The sequence below is a fragment of the Chlorocebus sabaeus genome, chromosome 14, assembly GCF_047675955.1.
Source record: "Chlorocebus sabaeus isolate Y175 chromosome 14, mChlSab1.0.hap1, whole genome shotgun sequence".
NCBI lineage: Eukaryota > Metazoa > Chordata > Mammalia > Primates > Cercopithecidae > Chlorocebus > Chlorocebus sabaeus.
In genome coordinates this window covers 60,182,305-60,195,735 of record NC_132917.1, presented here as the reverse complement: position 1 = coordinate 60,195,735, position 13,431 = coordinate 60,182,305, and the positions used below count along the sequence as shown (strand labels likewise).

Here is a 13,431-nt window from a genome sequence, read left to right as displayed (position 1 = left end):
AAGAGGCTTGCCGGAAGATGAATGCCTTGGCTGGAATTTGTAGGCAGGCTTATTTAAGTTATAAGTGACAGACACTCAACTCAAACTAGTAATAAACAAAAAGGGAATTATTGGCTCATGTAACTGGGAAGTGCAGAGGAACATGGGATACAGGAACAGCTGGATCCTGGAAGTGCAGAGGAACATGGGATATGGGAACAGCTGGATCCTGGAAGTGCAGAGGAACATGGGATATGGGAACAGCTGGATCCTGGAAGTGCAGAGGAACATGGGATACAGGAACAGCTGGATCCAGGGGTTGGCACCAGGTTATCAGTTTTTTTTTTTTTTTTTTTTTTTTTTGAGACAGAGTCTCGTCTGTTGCCCAGGGCAGTGGTGCGATTTTGGCTCACTGCAATCTCTGCCTCCTGGGTTCGTGGAATTCTTCTGCCTCAGCCTCCTGAGTAGCTGGATTGCAGGCATGTGCCACCATGCTCTGCTAATTTTTGTATTTTTAGTAAAGACAGGGTTTCACCATGTTGGCCAGGCTGGTCTTAAACTCCTGACTTCAGGTGATCCGCCCTCCTTGGCCTCCCAAAGTGCTGGGATTACAGGTGTGCGCCACTGCGCCCAGCCCAGGTTGTCAGGGTTCTATCTCCCTCTCTGACTCTCACTTTCCATGAGGCAGGAAGCCCCAGGCTCACAGGCCAGCAGCTGAGATAAGAAGACATGTCCTTTTTCAATGACATCAGCAGACTGTACTGGGGAGGGTTTGGCTAACTGGGCCTGGGTCATTGGCCCCTCCCTGCCAGCAGCTCTTCCTCAGGAGAGGAGCTATCTACTTCCTCAGGAGAGGAGCACAGGGCAGGACCAGCCTCCTTTCCTCCCTGCCCACCTAGTCATGAAAATGAGGATGGTTTTTGTGGTTAGCATCTTCCCTCTTAACTTGCCTCAGCATCATCGGCAAAAACTAGAAAATATAAGTGTGTGTATTTTTAGCTGTTTTTAAATTTGTAAAACTGGAAACTGTTAAGATATTTACTTAGAACAAGAAAACCTACCGTGTCCTGTGTGAAGTTCACTTAAGCTGCCTCACAGTTACTCCTCGAGCCCTGATTGTCCTGCAGTCTCCTTTCTGCTGAGTTGGGGTGAGTTCTAACTTCAATTTTGCCTGTGAATATAAACCAAATCTGACCTCCCATCTCCAGTACATCAAGGTTGTGCTCACAGGGACCTAGAAAATATTATATATGGTCCCCTAGAGGCCAAACCCAAGTTCTCTGGGGACAGAGAAGCCCTTTGGGTCATTCCAGGGAAAAGCTCTGGCCACCCTGAAGTAAATTTTCTCCCTTCCTTTCCTTTCAGTGAAGGAGGAAGCTTGTCCTTCGCATGAACATGAAAAATACTAAATGTGGGCTTTTTGGAGGTTTTCATTTATGAAGGAGAGTCTATATATTTGGCTCAAGTCTTGCCGGTTGCCCTATTTTCATGGTCCCAGGACCAATATGAGGTTAGTCCATTTGTCTTCTGGAAAAATGTTGTGGTTGGGCTAGGTGGCTCACGCCTGTGATCCCAGCACTTTGGGAGACCAAGGTGGGTGGATTACTTGAGCTCAGGAGTTCGAGACTGGCCTGGGCAATGTGGGGACACTCTGACTCTACAAGAAATAGAAAAATTAGGCATAATGGCACATACATTGTGGTCCTAGCTGCTTGGGAGGCTGAGCTGGGAGGATTGCTTGAGGCCGGGAGGTTGAGGCTATAGTGAGCAATGATTGTGCCACTGCACTCCAGCCTGTGTGACAGAGTGAGACCCTGTCTCCAAAAAAAATAAAAAATAAAAAATAAATAATAAAAATAAAAATTAAAAAGAAAAGAAAAGAAAAGAAAAGAAAAATGTCTTGTAGAATCTTTGTGTGATCTTGCTTTGAGGCTATTAGAAAGTTCTTTCATGCCCTTCCTCTGTGCTTGGCTGGAAGTCTTTCCCCCTAATTGTGGCACCTCCACCTTGAGTCACCTTGGAGTAGGTGGGAAGTGTTTTCCCTTTATAGGTTGGCCACACAACTGCCTCATCTCTTGCATAAGGGCCACCACAGCTCACAGCTCTCCCCTTTTCTTTCCTTCTCTTCTCTTCTCTTCTCTTCTCTTCTCTTCTCTTCTCTTCTCTTCTCTTCTCTTTTCCTCTCCTCTCCTCTCCCCTCCCTTCTCCTCCCCTCCCCTCTCCTCTCCTCTCCTCTTCTTTTCTTTTCTTTTTGAGGTGGAGTCTCACTCTGTGGCCCAGGCTGGAATGCAGTGGCACAATCTCAGCTCATTGCAACTTCCGACACCCGGGTTCAAGTGATTTTCCTGCCTCAGCCTCCCTAGTAGCTGGATTACAGGCATGCGCCACCATGCCCAGCTAATTTTTTTTTTTTTTTTTTAAGTAGAGATGGGGTTTCGCCATGTTGGTTAGGCTGGTCTCGAACTCCTGACCTCAAGTGATCCATCTGCCTCGGCCTCCCAAAGTGCTAGGATTACAGGTGTGAGTCATCATGCCCGGCCCAGGTTGTTGGGGTCCTCTCTCCTTCTCCCTCTATCACTTTCCATGAGGCAGGCAGCCCCAGGCTCATAGGCCAGCAGCTGAGATGAGAAGACATGGCCTTCTTCAATGACATCAGCAGACTGTACCAGGGAGGATCTGGCTAACTGGGTCTGGGTCACTGGCCCCTCCTTGCCAGCAGCCCTTCTCAGGAGAGGAGCTGTCTACTGTGCAGCACAGGGCACAGGTCCTCTCTGTCCAAGGATTTAGTTGGCTTCAGGGAAGGCCCTTATGAGGACCAGAAAATGGAAATGAAGAGGTCAACTTCACCAGCACCAGCCACCTGTCCAGAATGTCTCAGCTCGTGTTTCTTCCTTTAAGGTTCAGAAGGGTAAAAGGGGGCCACCAAATCTTGTTAGGAGGGTCTGTCATTCTTTGCTGTTACTAGCCACTTCTCTGGAACACTTGTGTCCCCGTATTAGTTAGATGCTTGCAGTTTAAGGGGACTTTGGCATAATCCCATTGCTTTGGGTGATAGGGGATTATTGGAAGTACACACCAGGAGGTGAGGAAGAACAGTAAATCTTCTCAGCAGTCACAGCTGGGCTTCACCGAGAACTGGGGTATCGTCCATGGCCATATGGGATTGGACAGGAGTTTGTGTAATCTAGTAAATAAAACCCCATGTTCCATAATCAAAATGCCTGGGTTCAGATTGCAACTCTGCCCTTTACCGCTGTGTCACCTCTCTAGCCTCAGTTTCCTGCCATCTATACCGTGGTAACAATAATAGCACTGACCATGTGGAGTCCTTGTCAAGGTTCGGTGAGATCCTGTGCACAAGGACCTAACAGTGCCAGGCACAAAGTTATGCACAATGAGTATTGTTGTCAACTGTGGCTCCATGGACACTGTTATTGTGAATACTTATTAGCAGGGGCTTTGCCCCTTTTTGTCCACTCTGGTGTTGGGGAGTTGGTGTGCTGGCTACTCTTTTCTGTTCTGCCACATGTACCATTACTCTTTGATGACAGCTCCCCATGTCTCAGTCAGATGTCCCAACAGAAGATCTGATTGGCTCTGCCAGGTGTTATCTAGTTTTGGGCAGCCCTACTGGGCACACGGGGCCCTAGTGTTCACACTGGGCCACCTTTTTGGTCTCTTTGCAGCCCATGAATTACCCCCTTGTTGGGTGGATTATGGCCAGAACAATCTATAACTAAGAATCCCCTCAGACTCTGGGCAGAAAGGCATCTTGCAGAGCCGTTCTAATGTGACACCTCTAGAGTGTCATCCCCTAGAATATCACCTTGGAAAGGCTCTGCAAGATGCCTTGTCAACCATGGTGGACCCTGTTAACCATTGTGGGCTAGCCAGGGTTTTATGGAGATACCTGTGCTCTGCTAGTGAGGGCCCCAACCCATCTCACCCCATGTGGATCCCTCCCTGATTCTGCTGGGATTCCTTCTCACTTTTCCTCTCACATGTTCTCAGCCTTGAGCAACAATGAGATGTCTGTCTTGGAAGCTAGAAATGTTGAGTTTTGAAGCAAATTCTTTGGGGAGGGGAGTCCCCTCATAGCAATGCCTCTGGAGTAAGGGGATAAAGACAGAAGGATGGCTGACAGGTTCCCTAGGGAACCCCAGTTCTCTTAACTGAGTGGTTTTCCCCAAGATGGCCCCTCCCTCACGGGGGTAAACGGGGTGCCTGGCATAGCTGGAGAAGTCTGCTGGTTCTCCCACTGACTAGTGAGGGAGCAGAGAGGGCAGCTGTGCACAGGTTTCTGGACTGGTCTCTTGGAGACCCTTTTGGAGGCTGCCTCTGGAAGATTCACTCCTAGGCTCTCAGAAGATCTGAGGTAGGCTGTTAGCTGAAGCTCCAGAATCCCCTTTCTTTTATTTCTTCAGCAAAGTCCCAGCCTGTTGACCTTTGGGTCCCGGTGCTGAGCCCAGCTCTAGATTTATCTACCCCGCTGGGGCCAAATGCCTGACTTGTTAGCCATGCCGAATGGTTTTATTTGTTTCTGTTGTGCATTTTTATCATTTTTGTTCATGTGTCTGGAGGCTTTCCTTAGAAAATGATGGATGCGTTTTCATAAATCAAAACATAAATGAGAAAGTATATAAAGGCAAAAAATAGACCCAAGCCTGGAATTTGCCAATAGGAGCTGCTAGCTATTTCCCAGGGAGAATGCACTTTTTGATTTTACAATGTCAGATCCTGACTTATTTCACAGAGTACGATTTTCAGAGCACTTCCTAATACTACTGGCCACACTAATAATGATGACAATCTCAACCGTGCCTGGTATGCTGCTGAATGCTTTTGATACATTATCACACTTAATTCTTACAACAGTCTGAGGAGCCATGTTCTTTCACTATCCCCATTGTAAAGATGAGTAAAGAGAGGTCCAAATGATTTTGTTACTTAACCAAGTTCCCATCTTTGGTAAAAAATGGGATTAAAATGCAGATTTCTCATGTTCTCAATGGATGAATACCTCGGACTCCCTTTTCAGTGCTTGCCGGAGTTGTGTAAGGGTGCTGGGTTGTGGCTTCTCCTGCTAGCTCTGCTGGAAAGCAGGTGGCTGGGAGTGGTAGGGGCAGCTTTTAGTTGGAGGGGCTCATGAGACTCTGTCCTCATCAGCTCTGTTCACAGAGTGCCCCTGAGCAGAACACCAGCCTTGCACATTAGCTCAGTGTCCCATGACTGTCTCACCACGATGCCTTAGACAATGTCACTATCACCACTAGTAGGAACCTGCCCCCTCCACTCTGCCACTTTCCTGTTTCATCACACTTGAGCTATGGTTCCCTCTTCCAGAGGGTGTCCTGTAGGACCTAGCCACAGGGTAGGAGTCTGATACAAACCAGAAGGCAACTGGTGAGAATTCCACATGCTTCCTTTATTAGTCACAAATCCACTGGTTGTACGTGGTAGATCTTTCACTGGGACCAGTTTAAGAAGAAAGGAGGGCTGGGTGTTTATTGATTCATGTGATCAGAGCGTAAAACGTTTTTTCCTTTTTTTTTTTCTTTCCTCTTAGGGAAAATCCTAGTTTTCCTGTTCAGTCCCATGCCAATCCTTGGGCCAATCAGAGGGATAGGGAAACTGTCCAGTTCAGTTCATGAGCCCTCTTCTCTGGCAGAAGGATGGGTAACTGTGATTTTTTTTGTGCTAGAACCACAAAATCAGAGTTGGGGGCAAGATGCTCACAAAAGAGGAGGCTGCTGTTCTTGTAGACAGTTTGGTAAATGTCTAGGACATTTTCTATTGCTTTTCTTCTATTCTATGCCTCCCTTCTTTGTCTGGGATATCATACACCTGGTCTGAGTCAAGGTGCTGACATAAATCTCTGGTGAACTTTTGAACAGTTCCACTCCTTGTTCTTTCCAGGGTGCCCCATCCCATCTTAGGGCTTCTGAGCTCAGATCCTGTCCTTTGCTCAGGCTTGGAGACCTCAAGTGATGTCACTAGGAACTATTCAGGATTGTAGATGGGCTTTAAGCCCACAGAGTTTCTAACTGGTCACGTTTAGAATTTTCCATTCAGCAGGACTTTTCGTCTGTGAACATCTGGTAGGACCCAAATCCTATCCCAATTTTGTGTTCTTTTTCAGACTTTCTGAACACTAAAAACATCTGTAGTTTTGCAAAAGGTTCTTTCACAATTTTATGATTGTAAATAGGCTAATTAGCCCAATCACTTGTTATTTCATCATCTGCGTGGCGCCACCTGGCCCCGGAGTATGTATCCCTCTGAGTACTAGGCAACGAGCAGGGCAGATGACCACCCTGACGAGACTTTGAATTAGGAATCTCATGACCCTGCCTTGGAACTCTGGCAGGGAAGTCCTCTCCTTCTTGATAGGAAAGGATGAAGATTTGAGCACTTTCTAAAACAAATTATTATTATTATTTTTTAAGCACGAATGCAGTGCCCTACTACTACAAATTATGCAGTCAGGTTTCCCACATTTGGGGAAATCGCAAGGGCCAGCACATCTAGGGTGCAATGGATAAGCCTCATCCTCGGAAAACTACCTTCGTGGTCATGGTATCTCCCCTGCCAGTAAGTATATCTAAGAAAAATATATTTTTTAATTACTTAAAAAAGAAAACAAACAAATTTCTGGTAACTACCATGTAACTCCATAGTAAACAATTCTCTCTCTGCTTCCTACCAGGTGACCCCGGTACTCAGTAGTCTATCAGGTACTCAGTTCTGCCCATGAAGCAGTTCGGAGCTTTGCTAGGTTCCTTCTTGTAGTGTTCCAATCTGTCTTTTGCACTTAATCTTGTCTCTTCAGATATGTCATAAACTTATGGATGGGAAGCCTATCTCCTGTTTCTCTGTTAGGCATATGGTAGGCATTGATAAGTCTTCCTTGGCTAGGGAGCTATAATTGTAACTGTGTGTGTGTGTGTGTGTGTGTGTGTGTTTTGGGGTGGGGACAGGGTTGGCAACTACATGCAAATACTCTGAGATCCCTCTAGCCCTGATCTCTTGGGAATACCTAAATCACATGTTTAATTTTTGGGTGAGGTGCTGTTTCCTAACTTTGCTGATTTCTAACTGCCCCTTTCCTGTAATTGCTGGGTCAATGCAAATTCTTCACTTCGCGTTTGAAATGCCACTGCTTTCCATCATGGTGATGAATTTACATGGGACAAACCTGAGGCCAAACAGTTCTGGCTCTTACTCAGAGCCTTCTTACCAGTCACCTCCCAAAGTAAAAGAATAGTAACATACCTGACCTGTTCTTCTGGCTTCTCTAAAGCCAAATTCCAGCCTTGGTTATGTTTCTGTTCATTTGGAAAATATCTGTACGAAAAGTAGGTGCATGTCATGGAGGAGGCAGTGGGGAGTGAGTGAAGTGAGTCAGAAGGAAGGAGGAGAGCTCTCCCCCCCTGACCCTGCCGCTGCCTGCTTTCTTCCAATGAGTCTGAATGGATTTTTGGGATCTGATGTGGCCGCATGAAGACGTGTCTCTGAAAAAGCAAAATGTCAGTGTTTTGAGGCCTTTCCGTTGGGGAGGGACGGAACACGGTGGTCACTGGTTGTTCTCCTTAGGCCAGACAGGAAGAAAGGGAAGTATGTGTGAGTCTCTGATAATTCTCTTCTCTTTCTTTCCCTCACTTTTGTTCTTCAATAAATCACTCAGGACAATCTGCTTCTCCTTAGTGGTGTGTTTTCCTAGGGTTCAGCCTTTGTTTGAAATTCTAGAACAACAGAGTTGCAGTAAATATGGTCAACCTACGTGTAATTACGCTGGTATGTCAACTTTGCCCTGCAGAGTTGGGTCTGCTCTGGTTAACCAGAGGCCCCCCTGACTCAGAAACAAGACCTCCTGCAGGACCCTGTGGAGGGCCGACCCCAAGCCCTGTGTCTGAAGGGGGTAAGAGAGCCCATAATTACGCTCATTGTTTAGGTCGGAACACAGGAGGGTTTACATTAAAGACCTCAGCTGGCACACACAGCATGCCTATGGAAAAAATGAACTGCTCTCCTCCGCCCGCTTCCCGGTCCCAGCGTTGCCTGTCCAAGGGCTTTGGGTTTCACAGACGCCTTCTTTCTGACCACTCCTGATTAGAAGCTTGGCTTCCCCCAGTTCTAAGAGGCGTCTCAATCCAGAGGTTTGGAAACTGAGCCTTTCAAGAATCACAGCATGTAGGTCTTGGGAAGGACCTAGAGATGATGCTCTAAGTGGGTGTCTCTTAAACTTTAATGCTCACAGGAATCACTTGGAGTTCTTGTTAAAATGCAGATCTAAATGTGGTAGTCTTGAGGTGGGGCTGGAAAGTCTGCATTTCCAGAAAGCACTCTGGTAATGCCCTGTGCTGGTTGTTGGACCCCACTTGGAACATCAAGATTCTAAGCTAAGCCTTTGGTTTCACAAAGAATAAAAGGGAAACCCGGAGACCCGGAAGAGCTTGTTGGGGCAGAGTAAGGACTTGAGTCTTCCTCTTGTCATGGTGTTTCCCTGGCCCTGCACAGATGCTCCTGGCAGGGATGGTGTGTGTCTTAGCAGAGATGGTGGTCCCTTCTGGAACCACACCTAGAATCCAGGAGCAGGTGGCTTTTCCCCAGATGCTCTGGAGTGGATTGGATCCCCAGAGATCTTGACGTGAGCCCGCAGGCTTCAGCAGTCGAGAAACTGGGTGATAGTAGACCACCTACTACAAGATCCTGCCTGGAATCTTCAGTGGGTGCAGGGGAAAGGGGGGTCTGTTGAACATGCTGTGTATTGAGAGATGTGTACGTCACCAAACCCCAGGCTACTGATGTGACATTTTGGATGGGCAAGTGAGATTTGGAGGGGAGAATATATGGCATCATGATAGAGGGGAATGGATGTTTTTAGTAGAAATCAAGGATCAGGTTGGGCGCGGTGGCTCAGGTCTGTAATCCTACCACTTTGGGAGGCCAAGGCGGTTGGATCATCTGAGGTCAGGAGTTCGAAACCAGCTTGGCAAACATGGTGAAACCCCCACTCTACTAAAAATACAAAAAATAGTCGGGCGTGGTAGCGCGCGCCTCTAATCCCAGTTACTAGGGGGTGCTGCGGCAGGAGAATTGCTTGAACCTGGGAGGAGGAAGTTGCAGTGAGCTGAAATTGCACTACTGCACTCCAGCCTGGGTGACAGAGTGAGACTCCATCTCAAAAAAAAAAAAAAAAAGGAAATCAAAAATCACAGGCTCTTTTCCAGTCTACCTCTATGGGATCTTGGACAACCTTTCTAGACTCTCATTATAGTCTCATATGTTGTCTGCTTGAACCCAGGTACTGGGGCACTTGCTCTTTTGAAGTTTGTTTCCACTCTAAAATTCAAATTGTGGATATTATCCCTTTCTCTCTCTACTTCTCTTGCTCTTCTGTCTTTTTCTATTTTTATCTGTGTTGTGGCACTTTGGTGTTATATATACAGTTGTGTACTGAAGAATTGACCAAAAGAGGGGTCTGGCCTTTGCTCTTGGCTCCTGCGAGACAATCTCTAGGCCCCTGAAGTGTCCAACCTGATGTCTTGGTTTATCTGGGGGCTTTGGCAACTGGACAGTCCAATAGTGCATTTCATAATCCGGGCTTTGGGACCCACCATATCAGTTCTAACCTCCATGGGAACTAGAGGCATAAGATATTGGCCTGAGCCTCCACTGAGGAGTGGAGACTTAAAATCAACCATGTGGGCATTATGTGACTAAGCCCCAAGGAAAACTCTGTACACTAAAGGCTTGGGTGAGCTTCCTTTGTTGACAATACTCTGTGTGCATCGTCTCACATTGTGGCCAGGAGGAGGCAACACCATCCACGACTCCATGGGGAGAGGAAACTCGGAAGCTTTGCCTTTAGACCCCTCCTGGATTCCGCCCTATGCGTCTCTTCTCTTTGCAGATTTAAATTTGTATCCTTTTGCTATAATAAAATCACAAGCACGGCTCCTTCCAGAGTTCTCTGAGTCATTCTAGTGAATTATCAAACCTGAGGGTATTTGTGGTGAACCCCCCAAATTAGTAGCCAGCTGGCGTGTCATAAGGATGGCATGGATACCCCCAAACTTGCAGTTAGTGTCTGAAGTGAGGGAAGCCTTGTGAGGACTCTCCTTTCAAACTTTGTAGTTGGCTGAACTCTTAACAACAGCAGTGCATCAATTTAGCAAGTATTCTGGAAAAAACAAAGAAATACGTCAACTCCTTTAACCAAAGCCTGCCTGGTTGTAGAGTGGATTGAAGAGTCTAGGCTAGAGTCTAGTGGATTAAAAGCCTGAACTTTGCAGAAAGACAGCCCCACAGATGGAGCTGGACCTTACTACTTTCTGGTTGAGGTGGGCATGTTACTTAAATCCCCGAGCCTCATTTTCCCCATCTGTAAAACATACTTACCTCAAAGGTGTGTTGAGAGGGTGACATGAAATCAGACATGTAAAGCACAGGGCATACAGGAGCATTCCGCACATGGTCACTGTTGTGGTTACTGTTATCATTATTGCTTCTGGCTTTGTTGTTGGTGTGATTTCCGTGTTTACTTACTGATATACGAATTACTATTTTGCCCTGTTCAAAATAGTACTTGACTGACTCAGACAGATGGAAGTAAGATAACCTGATACAATAAACTGCCAAGAAGTAGGAAATAAGTATTGGGTAATTGGCAGTGGCTGCTGAGGGAGAAGTGGGGGTCCTCTCTCAGGGTCTCTGGGAGGCTGGGTCTGGCTAAGGGAAAGGTTGCAAGATTGAGCCTGGCTAAGATTGGGAGAGCTACCGCTTGAGATATGATGACATGTCTTTATATCAGAAGTAGGGATAATCATGTAGGGGCCAAAAGGTGAGGAGAACAGCAGCTGGCCTGGCCTGGAGGAATTAAGAGCCAGGCCCTGCGTCTCTGGACTAACCCATCCATCTTTTTGTCTTCCATAGATTTCTGTTTGGTAAGCAGAGTGGTCATTAATAGAGGTGTGCACTGTGCCATAAAGAGCTAGGGGAGAGAGGAAAGGTGGCATTTGGTTTTGGGAACCTTCCATCTCCCTATCCTTTCCCTTCATTTTGTCATCTCGGGTATTGCCAAGTCTCTCCAGAGGCTCATTTCCATTTTCTGCTGATTCGTGACTTGAGAACTAAGATATTTACCAAGAAAGGTTCTTGACATTGCCCTTCCAAGATTTATATTTTAATGAGCGGGAGGAGTCTCTTTATGAGCCAAAAGAATAAAACTGTAGTGATAAGATATGGTGATAAACTTCACTGATAAACAAAAAGTGAAACTTAAAACATTAACCACACAAGTTTGGGTGCGGTGGCTCACGCCTGTAATCCCAGCACTGGAGGATCTCTTGAGGTCAGGAGTTTGAGACCAGCCTGGGTAACATGGTGAGACCCTGTTTCTACAAAAAATACACAAATTAGCCAGGTGTGGGGGTGCATGCCTGTGGTCCCAGCTGTCCTAGCTGCTTGGGAGGCTGATGTGGGAGGATTGCTTGGGCCTGGGAGGCAGAAGTTGTAGTGAGCTGAGATTGAGCCACCACACTCAAGCCTGGGCAATAGAGTGAGACCTTGTTAAAAAAAAAAAAATTAGCCCTACAAAGCAACAAAACTCCTATCTCCAAACCCTCTAGTCAAATCCTAGAGAACTGCTGCTTGAGAAGTTCTTACTGAGCTCTCTGGAGTCCACAATCAGGGGTAGAGTCCTGAATCAAATGCCCATACCTGAATCATGGCTCTGACACTGACAAGCAGGTCCCTGAACCTTTCTGTGTCTTAGTTTTTTTAAACTGTAGGATGGGGATAACAATAGTAGCTATCTCATAGGGTTATTGGGAGGAATAAATGACTTACTAACATAAAATATATTGGCCAGGTACAGTGGCTCACGCCTGTAATCCCAGCACTTTGGGAGGCCAAGGTAGGCAGATCACTTGAGGTCAGGAGCTCGAGACCAGCCTGGCCAACATGGTGAAACCCCGTCTCTACTAAAAACACAAAAATTAGCCAGATGTAGTGGCAGGCGCCTGTAATCCCAGCTACTTGGGAGGCTGAGGCAGGAGAAATGCTTGAACCCAGGAGGTGGAGGTTGCAGTGAGCTGAGATTGTACCACTGTACTCCAGCCTGGGTGACAGAGCAAGACTGCATCTAGAAAAAAAAAAGCCATTATATTTTGGTGGCTGGTGGTGTTTTAATTAAAAAAAAACAAATAAAAACACTGTATTAGGACAGTTCAGTCTTTTGATCACATAATACTTGGATTGCACAAGTTGACCACTGGTATCTTAGGGTCTCTCAGAGTTTTAACCAGTGGACCAGGAATCAGGCAAACAGATAGAAACATGGAAAACAATGTCTTTTTGTGATTCACCAAGTCTGATTAGCAGTGGGAATGTGCATGGAACAGATCCTGTTTGGTTAAATAATGGAAACCAACATTCTCTTGCATTTGGTAATAATATATTTGAGGTACTGGGGATGAGCAGTTTCTGGTTTGATGGTCTAGGTCTAGATTTCCCCAGCCTTCTCTTTGAACTTGACCTTCAACCGCTGGATCTTGAACCAGAAAACAGTTGAAAGAACATAGTGGAGACAGCGTGGGATCAAGCATGAAGACCGAGCTATGTGAGTCTGGATCAATCACAACTTTTGTGAGCCTCAGTTTCTATATCTCTAAAATGAATACCATAAAACTTCCTTCACAGGGCTGTTAGAAGAACTAAATGAGATGATGCATTTGGAATGTTTTGGAAATGATTAAGGGTAGTGAAAATGTCTATTATTGTTTTGTTTTTGAAATGTATTGACTCATGTCATTGCTCCTAGAAGGAGGCCCAGACAGGTTCAAACCCTTGCCCAGGATGAAATAGAGGGAGGATGTGACATGCCTTAGGGCTACTATTGGCTGAGCTTAGCAATCACCTCTCACCCTTGTCCAGCATGTGGGTCTGCTTGCCTTCTGTACGGGAGCAGACGTCTGTCTTCGGTCTGAGTTCTCTGCTTGGCTGAACTGTAAGGATCTTTGCTATATGTTGGATTAGGTTCCATTCTGTGTTCCATCACTGATTAATTCTGTGACTCAATTAAGTCAGGGAGGTCCAGTGTTTTCACGGATTGGGCAGCTCTGGTTCTACCTGTCTCAAAGAGAATTTGGAAAACAGAGACAACTAAAGGATTCAAAGTAAAAGCACTCCTTGTTAAGTTTTTCCATTCCGGAAGCAGGATAGCATCATGATTAAGTACACAGACTCCTGGGTCACTGATTGCAGGTCCCTTAGCACTCTAGGCCTCAGGTTTCTCATCTGTAAATTGAGAATAACAATGGAAAACTGGGGTAATTCTAAGGATGAAGTGACTTAATCATGTGAAGGGCTTCATTATAGTTCCTGGTCCGCGTCAGTGCTCTGCAGGTGTTAGCTACCATGGAGTAGGACATATACTGTATCCCCCCTTTG

General features: G+C 46.2%; 1 non-coding gene across 1 annotated transcript; it reads right to left on the bottom strand.

Annotated features, from left to right (window-relative positions):
• Nucleotides 1-6,420: 6,420 nt before the first annotated feature.
• On the bottom strand, nucleotides 6,421-6,578 carry LOC119627474 (U1 spliceosomal RNA). The gene has a single exon (XR_005243663.1). It is a non-coding gene; the product is annotated as a U1 spliceosomal RNA (small nuclear RNA).
• Nucleotides 6,579-13,431: the final 6,853 nt, after the last annotated feature.